The sequence below is a fragment of the Chelonoidis abingdonii genome, chromosome 17 (genome assembly GCF_003597395.2).
Source record: "Chelonoidis abingdonii isolate Lonesome George chromosome 17, CheloAbing_2.0, whole genome shotgun sequence".
Classification (NCBI taxonomy): domain Eukaryota; kingdom Metazoa; phylum Chordata; order Testudines; family Testudinidae; genus Chelonoidis; species Chelonoidis abingdonii.
This window is the reverse complement of record NC_133785.1, coordinates 34,582,176-34,596,663: the sequence shown is the minus strand read 5'-3', so window position 1 is coordinate 34,596,663 and position 14,488 is coordinate 34,582,176. Positions and strand designations below refer to the sequence as shown.

The following is a 14,488-nucleotide window of genomic DNA, read 5'->3' as shown; positions in this document are numbered from 1 at the left end:
AGTGCAGTGGTGCATTTAGCTGTTTCTTAGGGCATTAGCTTTGGAGGAAAGGAGCCTGACTGTGAAGCCTAGGCAATGATTCCCTTCTCAATAGTATTTAACTAAATACTTCTGTCTCCTGTGGTCTATTACGAATGAATGATATAGACACTCTATTGCTGCTCCTGCTACAGGCAGGAAGCATTTTAGTATCCAAGAGCAGCTTTTAAAACAGGAAAGCCTTATGGCTGCCAACTTGCTAACTCAGAGATGAATATTAAGTCACAGAAGACAAAATTCATGTGACATCAATGGCCTGGCTTAGACCCACCAAACCGAAGAAGCTCAAAGTGAAGGCAATAATTTTCTGGATGGATTGTACTGGCTCTGTTAGGGGAGCCTAACGTTTCATTTAAAGATTGGTTCAAACCAGAACCCCAGATGTGGGCATCTTCCACGATGGGGGTGTCCCAAATCCAAACCGAGATTCAAATTCTAAAATCATCCCCTGCTTATATCATGGGCTAGCCCAAAAGTTCCAGATCTGTACACACCTGGAAATTAAGGGATGGAAAGCTGCACTGATAGCAGAATTTTGCATCTCACGCTTCACTTTAAAGACGGCTTATGGCTGTACGAAATGGTTTTGAAGTGTATTTTTGACATACCTTGTACAAAGCAATAAGCATCAATTATCTTTTGTCACACAGCTATTTGAATGTGTCTCGTGTGGTTTCAGAAATGCTCAGAGCTGGCCTTGCTCTGTTCACATTAAAGTCAATGGGGAAACTCCCATGGATTTCAAAGGGGAGTTAAGCCAGCCTGGAAGGTTTTTGAAAATTCCATCTGTATTGCATAAGAGTTAAAAACCCCTCCAGTTTCTGACAAAGTTGCTTCCCACACAAAAAGAAAAGCTGATTTTCAAGTGATTGTAATACAACTATTAAGGCAACCTAATGCACATTATGGACTAATGGAAGATTGCAAAATTAAATCTTTTTCATTGATAGCACCAAAAAAAAGAAAAACACAATTTTACCCAGTATTTTGAGCCTCAATACATTGATAATAACTGGGCCTAATTTTTCACTCCTCATTCAGACAAAACTTCCATAGAGGCTTGAGTACCTTTCTCAAGTTTTACTCAGTCCTACGTACTGTGACAAAGTTCCTCCTCTACCTTGGTGGGTCCTGCACTTATTGGCAGATTTGCTCACCTCAGTGATCTTCCCCACAGTCTGGATCAACTCCTCCTGTATCTGATCAGGAGTTGGGAGGTTTGAGGGGGAACCCAGGCCCACCCTCTACTCCAGGTTCCAGTCCAGGGCCCTGTGGATTGCAGCTGTCTATAGTGCCTCCTGTAACAGCTGCATGACAGCTACAACTCCCTGGGCTACTTCCCCATGGTCTCCTCCAAACACTTTCTTTATCCTCACCACAGGACCTTCCTCCTGGTGTCTGATAACATTTGTACTCCTTAGTCCTCCAGCAGCACACCCTCTCACCCTCAGCTCCTTGTGCCTCTTGTCTCAGCTCCTCACACACACTTTCTCCTCGGCTTCCTACCTGACTGGAGTGAGCTCCTTTTTAAACCCAGGTGCCCTGATTAGCCTGCCTTGATTGGCTGCAGGTGATCTAATCAGCCTGTCTGCTTTAATTGGTTCTAGCAGGTTCCTGAATACTCTAGTACAGCCCCTGCTCTGGTCACTCAGGGAACAGAAAACTACTCATTCAGTGACCAGTATATTTGCCCTTTACCAGACTCCTGTGCCCCAGTGGTCTGGATCTGTCACAGTACCCAAAGTCACATATAAAATCTGAAGATGGATGGGGAGCTTCTCTTCTCCATCCTATAACTTAAGAGCAAGGAGACAGTCAATGAACTCAATTTAAAATGTAGCAAATTGAAAACTGATAAAAGGAAATACTTCTCCACAAAATGTGTAATTAGACTGTGGAACTCATTGCCACTGCATGTAATTTAGGCCAAAAACTCAGCAAGATTCAAAGAGAAACTGGACACTTAATATTGATAACAAGTATATCCGGCATTGCTAAATAAGGGTAACAATTACTGGAAGAGATATTAAACCTAATGCTTCAGGATGTAAACCAATTTCTCATCACAAGGGCTTAGGAGGTTTCTTGCATCTTCTTCCAAAGCATCTGGTGTTGGCCACTGTCAGATAGACGGTTGGTCTGCTTTTATATGGCAATTTGTGTGTGGTTTTATGGCCCAAAAACACTAGAGTGGGACTCAAAAGACTGAGTTCTAGTCCCAGTTCTGCTGCTTGCCTATTGGGTGATGTTGGGCAAGTCACTTCACCTCCCCGTGCCTCAGTTTCTCCATCGTAAAACTGGGATACTAATACTTCCTTCCTTGTAAAGCACTTTGAAATGTACTGTTGAAAAGTGCTATATAAGAGCTAGGCTTTATTATTATGCTTAGTAAAATCTTACTATTGATGGGCCACTGAGAACTGTCCTCACAGTGCCTAATGACAGATATTTTTCACATGCTTTAATGAAGAGTAGGACACTAATTTACCAAATGTCAATTTATTCGGTTGTATAATTGCTGGGTAAGATTCTCTGGTGTGGATCCATCCAGCAGAAGATGCTCTCAGGTAAGAAAACCCTTGGGTAGTGCAGACGTGCCAAAGTGGCTGTCATAACAGCACCCCTGCCTTAGTGGAGGAGTCATATCTTGGGAAAAGGGGGGGCATGGTCCAAACTCCCTGGAGGTCCCTAGCTCTCAAAAGGCTCACTGGGCCTGTTACCAGCCTGTGTAGTCTAGAGCAGTCTTCAGGGTGCTCTAATCTGTTGAGAGACCAGCCTGGTGATGAGCCAACCAGAATTAGGCGTGACTGAATGGTGACCCATCTTCACCCCTCTCCCTGCAGTCTTGTGACAAGCTCAGTTTGGTTAGACCAGAGCAGTGGTTCTCAAACTTTTGTACTGGTGTCCCCTTTCACACAGCAAGTCTCTGAGTACACACCCCCTTATAAATTAAAAACACTTTTTTATATTTAACACTATTATAAATGCTGGAGGTGAAGTGCGGTTTGGGGTGGAGGCTGACAGTTTGCGACACCCCCACGTAATAATCTCATGACCCCCTGAGGGGTTCCGACCCCTAGTCTGAGACCCCCTGGACTAGACAATCTGACCTTTGTTGCATTTAACCTTGCAATTTTATATACAATGAGAAAGCAGCTACTTCATGTCCACTGTGTAAAGAGAGAGAGACTTTAATCCTTCAATGCTGAACCGCATAGGAGGTACATCCTTTCTCAAATGCTAGAAATGGAATTGCCACTGCATAGGGAGATGTGATGGCGGGTAGTAGGGAAGGGATTAGATAATGCTAAGGAACACAAAACAGGAAAAGACAGAAAATTCAAAGTTTAAGACATAGACCCCATCTCTGAACTTCACTCATTTCATTATGAAAAGTGCCAGCACAGTGTGAGTTAAACATGGAATGAGGGAAATTGTTTGGGATGGGGGAAAAATCTCAAAGAATCATCTTGTGTTTCCCAGATCCTGTGGGTCATCCCATGTGCAATGGACAGGACTCAGTGTTTATAGCCCAAACAAACCAAATTATGTCAACAATTTAAAAGGCACATTAAATTCTGATTTAAATGCCATAGCAATTATAACTGTGAGAAGCTTTTCAGTGTGTATTTTACTGGTTCATTAACCTGCGGATTAAAGGATCAATTTATTAATGCATCCATCAAATGAGCCCACTTATATTTTAATGTACAGAAGAAAATCTTAATTCATAATTAGTTAGATTCTTTTTTCCCAGGGATTGTGATCAAATTTTTCAGCAGTCCAGAGCACCTGCATCATTCTAATACCTTTCATTTTAATTTGGGTAACTTACCGTTCTTGCAAATCGGGCCATCTATTTCCTTCTACCTTTAATTGCTTTCTATTTGCTGTATTATTGATGAACAACACAAAATGTTTAAACAATCATCTGGGGAAAAAAACCCTGCCATTACTTGAACTTGGAAACTCATGGTCACACGATTAACGATTTATATCCTTAGCAGAATACACTAGATTAGCTAGTTCAATAATATTGCATTCAGTCTTGATAATTTCCATTCAAAAAGTGTTTTTAAAGTTTCAAGGGTAAAATTAATGATTATGTTAGTTTGAATACACCTGTTATGACCAAACTTGCATTTCCATCCTGGTCTAATAAAATATCCTTCTGAAAATCAATAAGAATTAAGGGACCTCCAAGTTGAAACATTTGGTATAACATTAAATTGATTCTTGATCTCTTACTTCTCTTGTTTGGTCTAATAGCTCACTTGAGCCTAAATGTACAGCCCTGTCTTTCACTGTGCTGCTACTGAACATGACTATACAGGTTAGTGATAAAACCCATAGTCTATATACGGTATATGCAGATAATAAACTGTTATCATAGTGCTTGGCCTCCTGGCTGCCTCCCTGAAGCACATCTGGAGGCTTCTCTTGCAATCCCAATGCTTTACATTACCCTCCTTCGAATTTGTTTTGCAAGAGATTTTTTAGTTGCCCAGTTAAACGCACCCTCTGCAGTGCCATTCTGTGGCCTCTTTCCCAGCCCTGCCCCACCCTTAGATTGGAACTCAAATAGATTCTCAAAAGAAAATAATAAATAATCCAAGTGTATTTAAATAAAGGCCTGAACTACATTCTGACTAATGTTGCATATGACTCCCTCATTGAAATCAATATGTACGCAGGCCGTAAAACCCAGGACCTAAAGATGACATTCTGGTGGATATTAAATAGAGCAGCACCCAGCTATTTGCTTAAGAATTTCCCTCTGCTGAAAAAGACACAGGAGCAGCAAAAATTTGGCCATAAACCTCCAAGTGCCCTGCAGGTTCCAACAGATAATTTTTCTCTGATATCTGAAAAATGCCAATAAGATGCTTGAGCTCAGAATCAGTGCAAGCAAACCTCAGTAGTAAACTGATCAGAGGACTCTGCATATTCTTTGATCCCATTTCTCACACAACCTTTCTTTTTAAAGAGGAAAGCAGAAACGTGGGTTATGCATTTGCTACTGATGTAAAGCAGAACACGTTTGTAAAGATTGCTACGGTGAAGGACCAGTAAATACAGGGTAATGTTTCATAGAGGTAAGACTTGTATTCTTTTGTGCTTTCTAGTTGTTCCTCGAGCCTAGCATATGCTTTGATTTTAAAAGGAGTATTGTCAAGATTAATAAAATGGGTGAAATCCTGGCCCTCTAGAAGTTCATGGCAAAAGTCCCACTAAATTCAATAGTTCCAGGATTTCATCCAGTAGACCTAAGTAACCACTTTGTTACTATATTCTATTCTATTCACATTTCTTTGACCTTACTTTCTTTTACATAGACTAGGACCAGCACGGCTACAATTACACGGCATACTTCTCTTACATAAACATGCAACAACGTGTGTGTGTGTGTATACGCAAGAGCTGGCAGCATTTCTCAGACAAAGGTTTTGTTTGCTGAGAAATACACATTTCAGTGGATTGATACATTTTGCTGAAATTTATTTTTTTAAAAGCTTAAACTCAAAAACTAAACAAAATGTTTCATTATGGGGCAAACATATGTCATTTGACCTCCATTTTTTGATGATTTTTTCCCATTCACAAAAGATTTTTTTTTTAAAATCATTTTGGGCTGACCCGAAACAATTCCCTTCTCCTCCCCCACCCCTGAGCCTTTTGGTTTGGTCAACAAGCTGAAATATCAGCTATTCTAAGCTAGATATTATAGAAAAATTCCAAAACCAAAACATATTTGGAATGCAATAAGAGACAGATGTTAGTCACATTGCTTAATGGGCTACTTGAAGGCACTCAGACATAATAGTGATGAATGTGGTATAGATAATAACCTATAGATAATAGAGTATTAGCCTGAGGGCTGGGTGAAACCTCCTTGGAGCTGGTGGGTGTGACAACTGCCCTGTATTCAAGATAAATGTAAAAAGCAATTAAGTTCCCTTATAGACTAGATACCTGAAACAATGGGAGTCCTGGCCTAAAACACAGGCCATGTGCAAGGCGGGTCAGGAATCTGAGCTGTGTGGGCAAAGGGGTTGAGAGAAACACACACAGAAGGTGGGTGAGGTGGTATCTTTTATTGGACCAACCTCTGTAGGGGAGAGAGACACGCTTCGGAGCCACACAGAGCTCTTCTTCCAGTCTGGGAAAGGTACTTAGAACATCCCAGCGAAATACAAGATTGAACAGATAGTTTAGCAGAAGTAGTTAGCACATATTCTAGGTGGCTATACAGGGTGAAGAGGCCCATTAACACACCTGCAGTCATAGGACAAAAAGGTTAGTGTGTGACAGATTGTTATAATAAGCCATATACCCAGTGTCTTTATTAAGACATTTATTCTTCAGGAAGAAGAGCTCTGTGTAGCTTTAAAGCTTGTTTCTCTCTCCAGCAGAAGTTGGTCCAATAAAAGATATTACCTCTCCCAGAGCACACACCCCATGCCCAGGGCACGTGCAAGGAAGTTTCGCCTAGGGAGCGAAACTTCCACCTTGCGCCTCCCCTCCCCAGCCCTGCAGCAGCTCCCTACCTCCCCACTCTGCCCTGAGGTGTCTCCCCCACAACAGCTCACCCCCCTGCCCTAAGACCCCCCCCCAGTGGCAGCTCCCCCCTGGGGAGCTGTGTGACACCTCCCCACCCCAGCTCACCTTGCTCTGCCTCCTCCCCGGGCACTCCGCCCCCGCTCTAATTCTCCTCCCTTCCCAGGCTTGCAGCACCAAACAGCCGATTGGCGCTGCAAGCCTGGGAGGCGGGAGAAGTGGAGCAGGACAGCGCGGTCGGGGAGGAACGCTGTAAAAAAAATTGGGGGCACCACTTTTTGGCACCCCCAAATCTTGGCACCCTAGGCAATCGCCTAGTTTGCCTTAATGGTAGCACTCACCATGCCCGTGCCCCAGCCTCGAGCCCCTTCTCACATCCAGACTGCCTCCCAGATCCTGCACCCTCTCCTGCACCCTAATCCTCTGCCACAGCCCTGAGCCCTCTCCCGCACCCAAACTCCCTCCCAGAGCTTGCACCCCGTAGCCCTTCCTGCACCCCAACCCCCTGCTCCAGGCTCAGCCCGGAGCCCCCTCCTTACACACCAAACCCCTTGGTCCCAGCCCAGAGCCCGCAGTTGCTTCCACAACCCAACCCTCTGCCCCAGCCAAGGAGTGAGCAGGGTAGGGCCTCAGAGAAGCGGTGGGGTAGGGGTGGGGTCTCAGGGAAGCGGCAGGGGCAGGGCAAGGGTGTTTGTGTTTGTGTGATTAGACTGTTGGCAACCCTAGATGTGAAGAGGAGGCCCCGTGTCACGTGTCTCTAGCTTGGCATTCAGAAATGGAAGCACCCAAAATTGCTAGTCACTGTTAAATAGCTTAGCCCAGCATTCTGTAGAAGGAGTGACCTGCCTCCCAGGAAGAGAAGGAAGGAGACATATGATGGCTGACCTGCTTCAGAGAGAAGCTATAGAAAAGCCCACTCACTCAGAAAGCCCAGTGCCAGTAGCCTGCCTCTTAGCTCTGATTGCAGAGCGGAGGTGGAGGGCATGCCCTTGTCCAGGATCCCACTGTGTTACATTGCACTGGTTTGAAAACAAGCAGGCCAGAATGCTGCCGTTTGGGAGTACTGTTTGTACAGTAAACTCTCCTATTCAGCCCTTAGTCATTCAGAAGAAGGAACTGCGTGATGTTCTCTGCAGCTGTAATGTGTAGCAAGGAGACAGGCTTTCCAATGAGATGGTACAATGCTTTTTATTCAAATCAGACTTCGGGAAACATTTAGTTCACACTGGGCATGCTGCTAGGCTTAATCCAGGTGTTGGTTAGTTTAGCCACTCCCATGCTAAATGTGTATTTACATGTCACCGTCTGGTTAAAGTTTCCTACCAAGCCTGCTAGTATGGTATCTAAGCAATGATTGCCATACGAGTAACTTGATATCTACCCTTACTGTAGTGTCTGGTATATTCTTCCCTAAAATCAATTCCTTACGTCTCTTGAAGACAAAATGTAAATCTTGATGTGTTTCCCCCGAAGGTTAGTCCCGTATGGTTTTGATTGAACCAGAAAAAATTCGTTAGTTCAAAGATGGATTTTATTACATATATTACAGGCTTGAGGATGATGGGGATCTAGCAGGGTCTAACTGATGGCCATATGTGGAGTCAGAAAAGAATTTTCTCCCAGGTCAGATTGGCAGCGCCCTGGAGGGGTTTTCGCCTTCCTCTGCAGTGTGTGGGCAGGAATCTCTCCCAGTACGTCTCACTTAATCACTTCCTTTCCACTGTAAATGCCTAGGGCACTGGTGCACCTAGGCCTCTCCCGTTCCCTTCTTGGGATCCATAATAGTCTAGTCTTCTGTGGGCTGCAACACTCTAGTAGTCTAATATTAGTGTGTGGGTGGTTCTGGTGGCTTGTGATCAGAGCAGCATGCTCTGCTTCTGGCTTTAAACTCTGTGACTCTAAGGGGATGGGTAAGAGGACCCAGACCCTGTCCTCTGTGGGTTGCTAGTTCAAATCCAGCCTGGGGCAGGAGTGACTGAAAGCTGTTCAGTGAAGTGGCTGAAATGACTTGGTATTCTCTATCTGAGTCCACACCATGAGTGACAGCAAGGTCAGCGTTAGCAGAGAGGTTGACTGAGCTGACATACTGAATCACTGCTAAGGACAGTCTCGCCTCATGATGGCTGAAGCTCATTAATGATGTGAAGAAGCTTGCATTGCCAGCGTCCTTTCTGTTTATCCACCAGCCAGAGCAGTTCTCAAGCTCCAGAGCTCTGTCTGCCACCTTTCATAATCGCCCAAAAGAATCATACATACACCTTACCTCCTCTTGAAAATGACGCTAGCTACAAGCTGTTAGGTGTTTATGTATAAATTATTAAGGGTATTATAAGGTCTTAGTGTTCCACACACGTTAGTGAAGCTGGCTGGGGAAGGGTGACAGAAGCTACCTAAAAGTGGGGGGTCCACTTGTGCCCCAAACGTGGTCCTGCCTCCCTGTGCTGCCCCTTTCCCCGAGGCCCAGCTGCCACGTCACCTCTTCTCCTCCAGGACCCTGCCATCCTGCTTGCTCCTCTCCGCCCCCTCCTCATGTCACTTGGTCTTATGGCAGAAGCATTGCCAGGTATCCAGTTTTTGACTGGAAAGTTCGGTCGAAAAGGGAACCCGGCAATGTCTGGTGAGCACTGCTGACTACTGGACACTAAGTCCAGTTGCCTGCGGTAACTGGCCTCTACCACAGTGGGGTGGGAAGAGCAGCAGCTGATGCTGGAGCCTGGAGGGGCAGTCGAGCACTCAGGAATGGCTTCAGCAGAGAGAGGTACCAGTGGCTCCCTCGTCCTGCCCCAAGTGCATCCTCCTCCTCCCTGCCCCAGTCCCCACCCCTGGAGTGGAGCTCTTCCTTCCCTGTCTTGCCCCAGTCAGCCCTCCACCTCTAGAGCCCTGCTCAGCTGGCAGAGGGAAGGTGGGAGAGAGAGCAACGAGCGATGGTGGCAAGGGAGGAAAGAGGAACGGGTGGCAGGGCCTCAAGGGAAAAAGGTGGGGCAAGGGGTGGGGCCTCAGGAGAAGAAGTGGAGCAGGGGGTGGGGGAGGTTCCGGCGCTCAGTGTCCAGTTTTCACAAATAAGAAAGTTGGCCACCCTATATGGTGGGTAAAAAGTGATGGGGCCATGGCCCTCTGTCCCCCTCTGTTCCAGTGCCCCTGGGGCAGGGATGATCTTTTTGTTCTGTGTTTGTACAGCACCTAGTGCAATGGGGTCCTGGACTATGCCTGGGGCCCCTGGGCACTACCACAATGCACGAATACTAACAGTGTATCCCTCAGCCTTCCTTTCGTGCTTCAGGGGCTTTTCCTCAGCAGATCTGTGGTTGCTGTATGCACTTTGAGTACTGTGACTAATGGGACTTTTCTGTTTTTTATCTGGGACACCTGGACTTTCTTGACGGTTCAGAATTGCTTTTTTAAATAACATATGGTGCCAGTTTGGGACAGCATTTAAACATGTGCTTAGCCTTAACTCTGGGCTGACGCTCCTCCCTATTCAACAAGCCATGACCTTACGCTTGCTCCGTTGCTTCCACTGAAATCAATGATAAAATCTCATTGACTTCGGTGGTGCAAGATCAGTACTTCACGGGCTTAAGTGTCATTGATCTCAATGGGATTTAAGTATGTGCGTGAAGTATTTACCTGTATAAGGTAGGGCTAAGCAGGTGCTTACATGCTTCCCCAAATTGTGGCCTAAAAGAAGAGATGTTTCTTACTAACACTCCCTGCATTCTTTTCCTCCAGGCGTTGTACTTTTACTTTTACATTCATGCCCTGTATGCCCAACAGACAGGCTTTTCCAATCCCACCCCCAAAATGCACCCAGGGCTATGCACCATCAAAGATATTACATTGAAAACTAGTGACATGTTTTGGGGTTTTTTTGGCTTTGATATTTTTAGCATGAACCAATAAATAAGGCTTTTCAATATGTTGTAAGTGGCGTGATGTGGTATAGATTTTAATAGCAAAGCTATGGTTCATTTATGATGTCACCAGAACAATCCTACTGAATTTCTGCCTTTTATCCTAAAATGTAATGCACTTCACTTATTACATTTTCAGCAAGATTTGAACAAATTCATGAATCCGATCAGTACTCAGCATTCTTTATGTACAGAGCTAAAATGCACTGCTGCTAAAAGTTTAATGAGACCAGCCTTTTGCATTACTTTATAACAAGAAACGTAAGGTTACCACAGTTCCATGGGTGTTTTTCCTAAAAGGTATCTAAAGGGTTTTAGTTTTAGGTTATGGAGCACTACATAATTCAGTGCACTTGAATTCAAATGAACTGAGAGGGTTGGTTATATTGGGGCTCTCAAACAGTGATCAGCAAAGCAGCTGCTGGTGGTACATGGAGGATGGGCTAGTCACGTTGTGCTGTGCTTCCTTCTCATTTCCAGTTGTTCAAGCCCATTAAAAGGCAGCTCTGACACATGAATACATTCCCAGTACTACTTTTCCATGTGAGCGATCGCTAGAGTTGCCACAGGGAGGTTATCTGATCATGAACAGGACACAAGGCTTCTATGGGACAATCTCTTTCCTAAGATGTGGTCTGCACTATGAAAAAAGTTTGAGAGCCCCTCCATTATACAGCATTCCTGAAATTCTGAAATAGGAGAAAACCTTTTGCAGATGTTTCCTTGGTTTAATTGTTTTCTCCTTCTCTTCCTTGGCTTTTTCAGAAATCTCCACTCTCTAAAGCCTGGTCTACACTACCCAGTTATGCCGATGTAAGCTGCCTTTCATTGACCTAATTATGTCAGTGTTCGCACTATAACCTTGTCCCGACGATGTAAGGGCTGGTGTATGCTACCAGGGTAAATTGATCTAACTTACGCAATGTCAGTTACGTGAATAACATAACTGAAGTTGATGTAGTTAGATGCACTTACTGTAGTGGCTACACTGCACTGCATCGACGGGAGAGCATCCCTTATGCTTCTCAGAGAGGTGGAGTACACAAATCGATAGGAGAGGGCTCTCCCATCGATTTAGTGTCTTCACAAGACCCACTAAATCGACTTGATTGCAGCAAAGCCGATCTACCGGTAAGAGTGGACATGCCCTGCTACACTGACAACTCCACCTCAGGCATAGGGTTTATGTCAGCATAGTTAGGGAGACGCAGTGTGTGTAGAGGCACTGTGTTACTTACATTGGCTGTTGGCTGACTTGGCAATTTCAGGGCTTCATGCTGGAGTTGTGAAATTGACAAGAAAACCGGGCTACTAGAGCCAGTCTGTCCCCAGCTCCCCATTCCCAGCCAGGCTGCGCCTACACAGCTCCCCGCTCCAAGATGGGCTGCCCCTGCCTGGGGCAGAATTATCATGGGGCACCCCTTGAAGGGGAGACACGTGTCCATGCTCCCCATTCACAGGGGAGTGCTGGATTATTTAGGCCAAGGTTTCTCAACCCGTGGGTTGGGACCCATAACTGGGTCCCCAGAATGTTTCAAGGGCTGCATGGCAGCTCCTGTGGCTATTGTCCCACAGGGCTGGCTGGGCAAACCTCCATGCTCCAGGCACTACAACCTTCGGGGTCCCAACACCCCTCAGGTTTGGCCCTGCTGTCATGACGATGGGAGTCCGGGTAGGTCCAATTTGAGTGAGTGGCACTGCAACCCCACGACCCAGGTCACAGCTCCAGATTTTGTCCAGTCATGAAGGTGGGGCCCAACCTGAGCAGTGCTGCAACTCCAGAGGTTTCAATGCCCAGAGCAGAAAGCCAATCTCAACCAGCCCCTGCCAGCTCAGGAACCGCCACTGTGGGATGGGTTCAGGGTAGAACCCAAGACCTAACTGAAACCACCCAGGGCCTCTGCCCCCAGACTATTTACTGGGTCGCAACGGGCCATAAACATTTACAAATGGGTCCTGAGCCCCAAAAGGTTAAGAACCACTGATCATAGAATATAAGGGTTGGAAGGGATCTCAGAAGATCATCTCGTCTAACCCCCTGCTCAAAGCAGGACCAATCCTCAGACTGATTTTTGCCCCAGATCCCTAAATGGACCCCTCAAGGGCTGAGCTCACAACCCTGGGTTTATAGCAGGCCATTGCTCAAACCACTGAGCTATCTCTGATGTAGATTATTCAAGTCTAGAGGACTCCAAGGAACTTAACTAAGCTAAGTGACTGGACAACATGATAATGACAGATGAAGTTCAATATTGGTACATGCAAATTTACATTGGAGAGAAAAATCTGAATTACTAATACACCATACTGCTAATACAACTGAGCAAAGGGAGCTGGGCATCACTGTCTACAGGTCAGTGGAGTCCTCTGCTTACCTGCAGCTGGGGTCTATTAGTGAGCAGGATGTAAGGATGTATAAGGAATGGGATGGAGAATATTATGGGGAATCTCATAATACCGTTGTATAAATCATTGGTGTGACCTTGTCTGGATTCTGTGTGCAGTTCTGGTCACCCCATTTCAGAAAGGATACTCTAGAATTAGAAGGGGTTCAGAAAAGGTGGATGAGAATAATTAATGGCCTGGAAAAAGACTTCTGAAGTGAGATTGACAAGATTTTGATTATTTACCTTAGAAAGGTGACAAATAAGTAGTATCTAAAATATCAAATGGGACAGAGAAATAGATTAGGAACTTCTATTCTCCCTGTCTCACTACACAAGAATGAGACATTCAAAGTAGTAGTAAATTCAGACCTGATTAAAGGAAGTACTGCTTCACTCAGTGCATAATAATGCTATGGAACTAACTGCTACAGGATGATTCAAAGATTCAGTAAGATTCAGCGACATGGGTACGGATGGCAAGAGTATCCAGTTAGAACAGTTAATGCAAACAAAAACTTTTTGAAAGGATCAAAACCTGAAGACAATCTCTAACCATAACAATGAAACTTTCCTGGGGGCTAATTATCCCACCATTTATCCACCTATTGCAGGTTTCTCACACCTTCCTACAAAGCATCTGGTGCGGGCACTGTAAGTGAAAGGGTCCTGGAGCAGATGGCCGATGCGTCTGACCCAGTCTGGCTATTCCTTATGGCAAGCAGTGCATCACTCTAAGTATTTCTAGTGTGTCAGCTAGGGCAGTAACTAAATGGTACACTCTAGCCCTAAAGAGCTGCATTCCACCAGTGCCCTCTGGCATGGAAGTTATACCCATAACCTGGATGGTGGCCAGCGTAAGGGACCTGAGATAAGGAGCAGTGTGAAGGGACAGGAAGGGGCTGGTAGGAAATGAATGTGAATAATATCTTGGAGGATCTGCCTGTAGTGTGGGAGGCAAAGTGGGTAAGGAGAGAGGTCTTTTCTTACACTGAGGTGGAGCCAGCACAGTCTGAGGTAGGGCACTGGATTGGGAGTCAGGAATCTGACTCAGCCACTGAGCTGCTGTGTGAACTTGGGCAAGTCACTTCAAGCTCTCTTTCTCCTCTTACGCTTTGTCTGTTTTATATAGATTGCAAGTTCTTTGGGGCAGGGCCGGCTCCAGGCACCAGCGTAGGAAGCAGGTGCTTGGGGCGGCCAATGCAAAGGGATGGCATATCCAAGTCTTCAGTGGCAATTCGGCGGCGGTCCCTCATTCCCTTTCTTCCTCTTTGAGCTGCCGCTGAATTGCCACCGAAGAGGAAGAGAGGGAGGACCTGCCACCGAAGTCCAGCCGCTCGTCTTCTTTCTTTCTTTATTTTTTTTGCTGCTTGGACTGGCAGAAAAGCTGAACCAGTCCTGCTTTGGGGTCACAGCCAATCTCCCGTTGTGTTTGTAGGGCGCCGAGCACAGTGGGGCCCCAATCTTGGTTTGGTTACTGTAATAAAGAAAAAACAAAAGGCCAAAAAATCCCTATTAAATAATGATATATGAAAAAAAATCTTCAGCGCTAGGAACAGTGCTGTCTCATCCCATATGTTCAGAGGAACATACCAC

General features: G+C 45.5%; 1 long non-coding RNA gene across 1 annotated transcript in view; it reads right to left on the bottom strand.

The window, feature by feature from the left end:
- Window positions 1–14,102, bottom strand: part of LOC116815961 (uncharacterized) — a 42,833-nt gene extending 28,731 nt beyond the window's left edge. Inside the window, exon 1 of the long non-coding RNA XR_004371608.2 lies at window positions 14,005–14,102. This is a non-coding gene — a long non-coding RNA (uncharacterized LOC116815961). The remainder of the gene's footprint in view (window positions 1–14,004) is intronic.
- Between the last annotated feature and the right edge of the window lie 386 nt (window positions 14,103–14,488).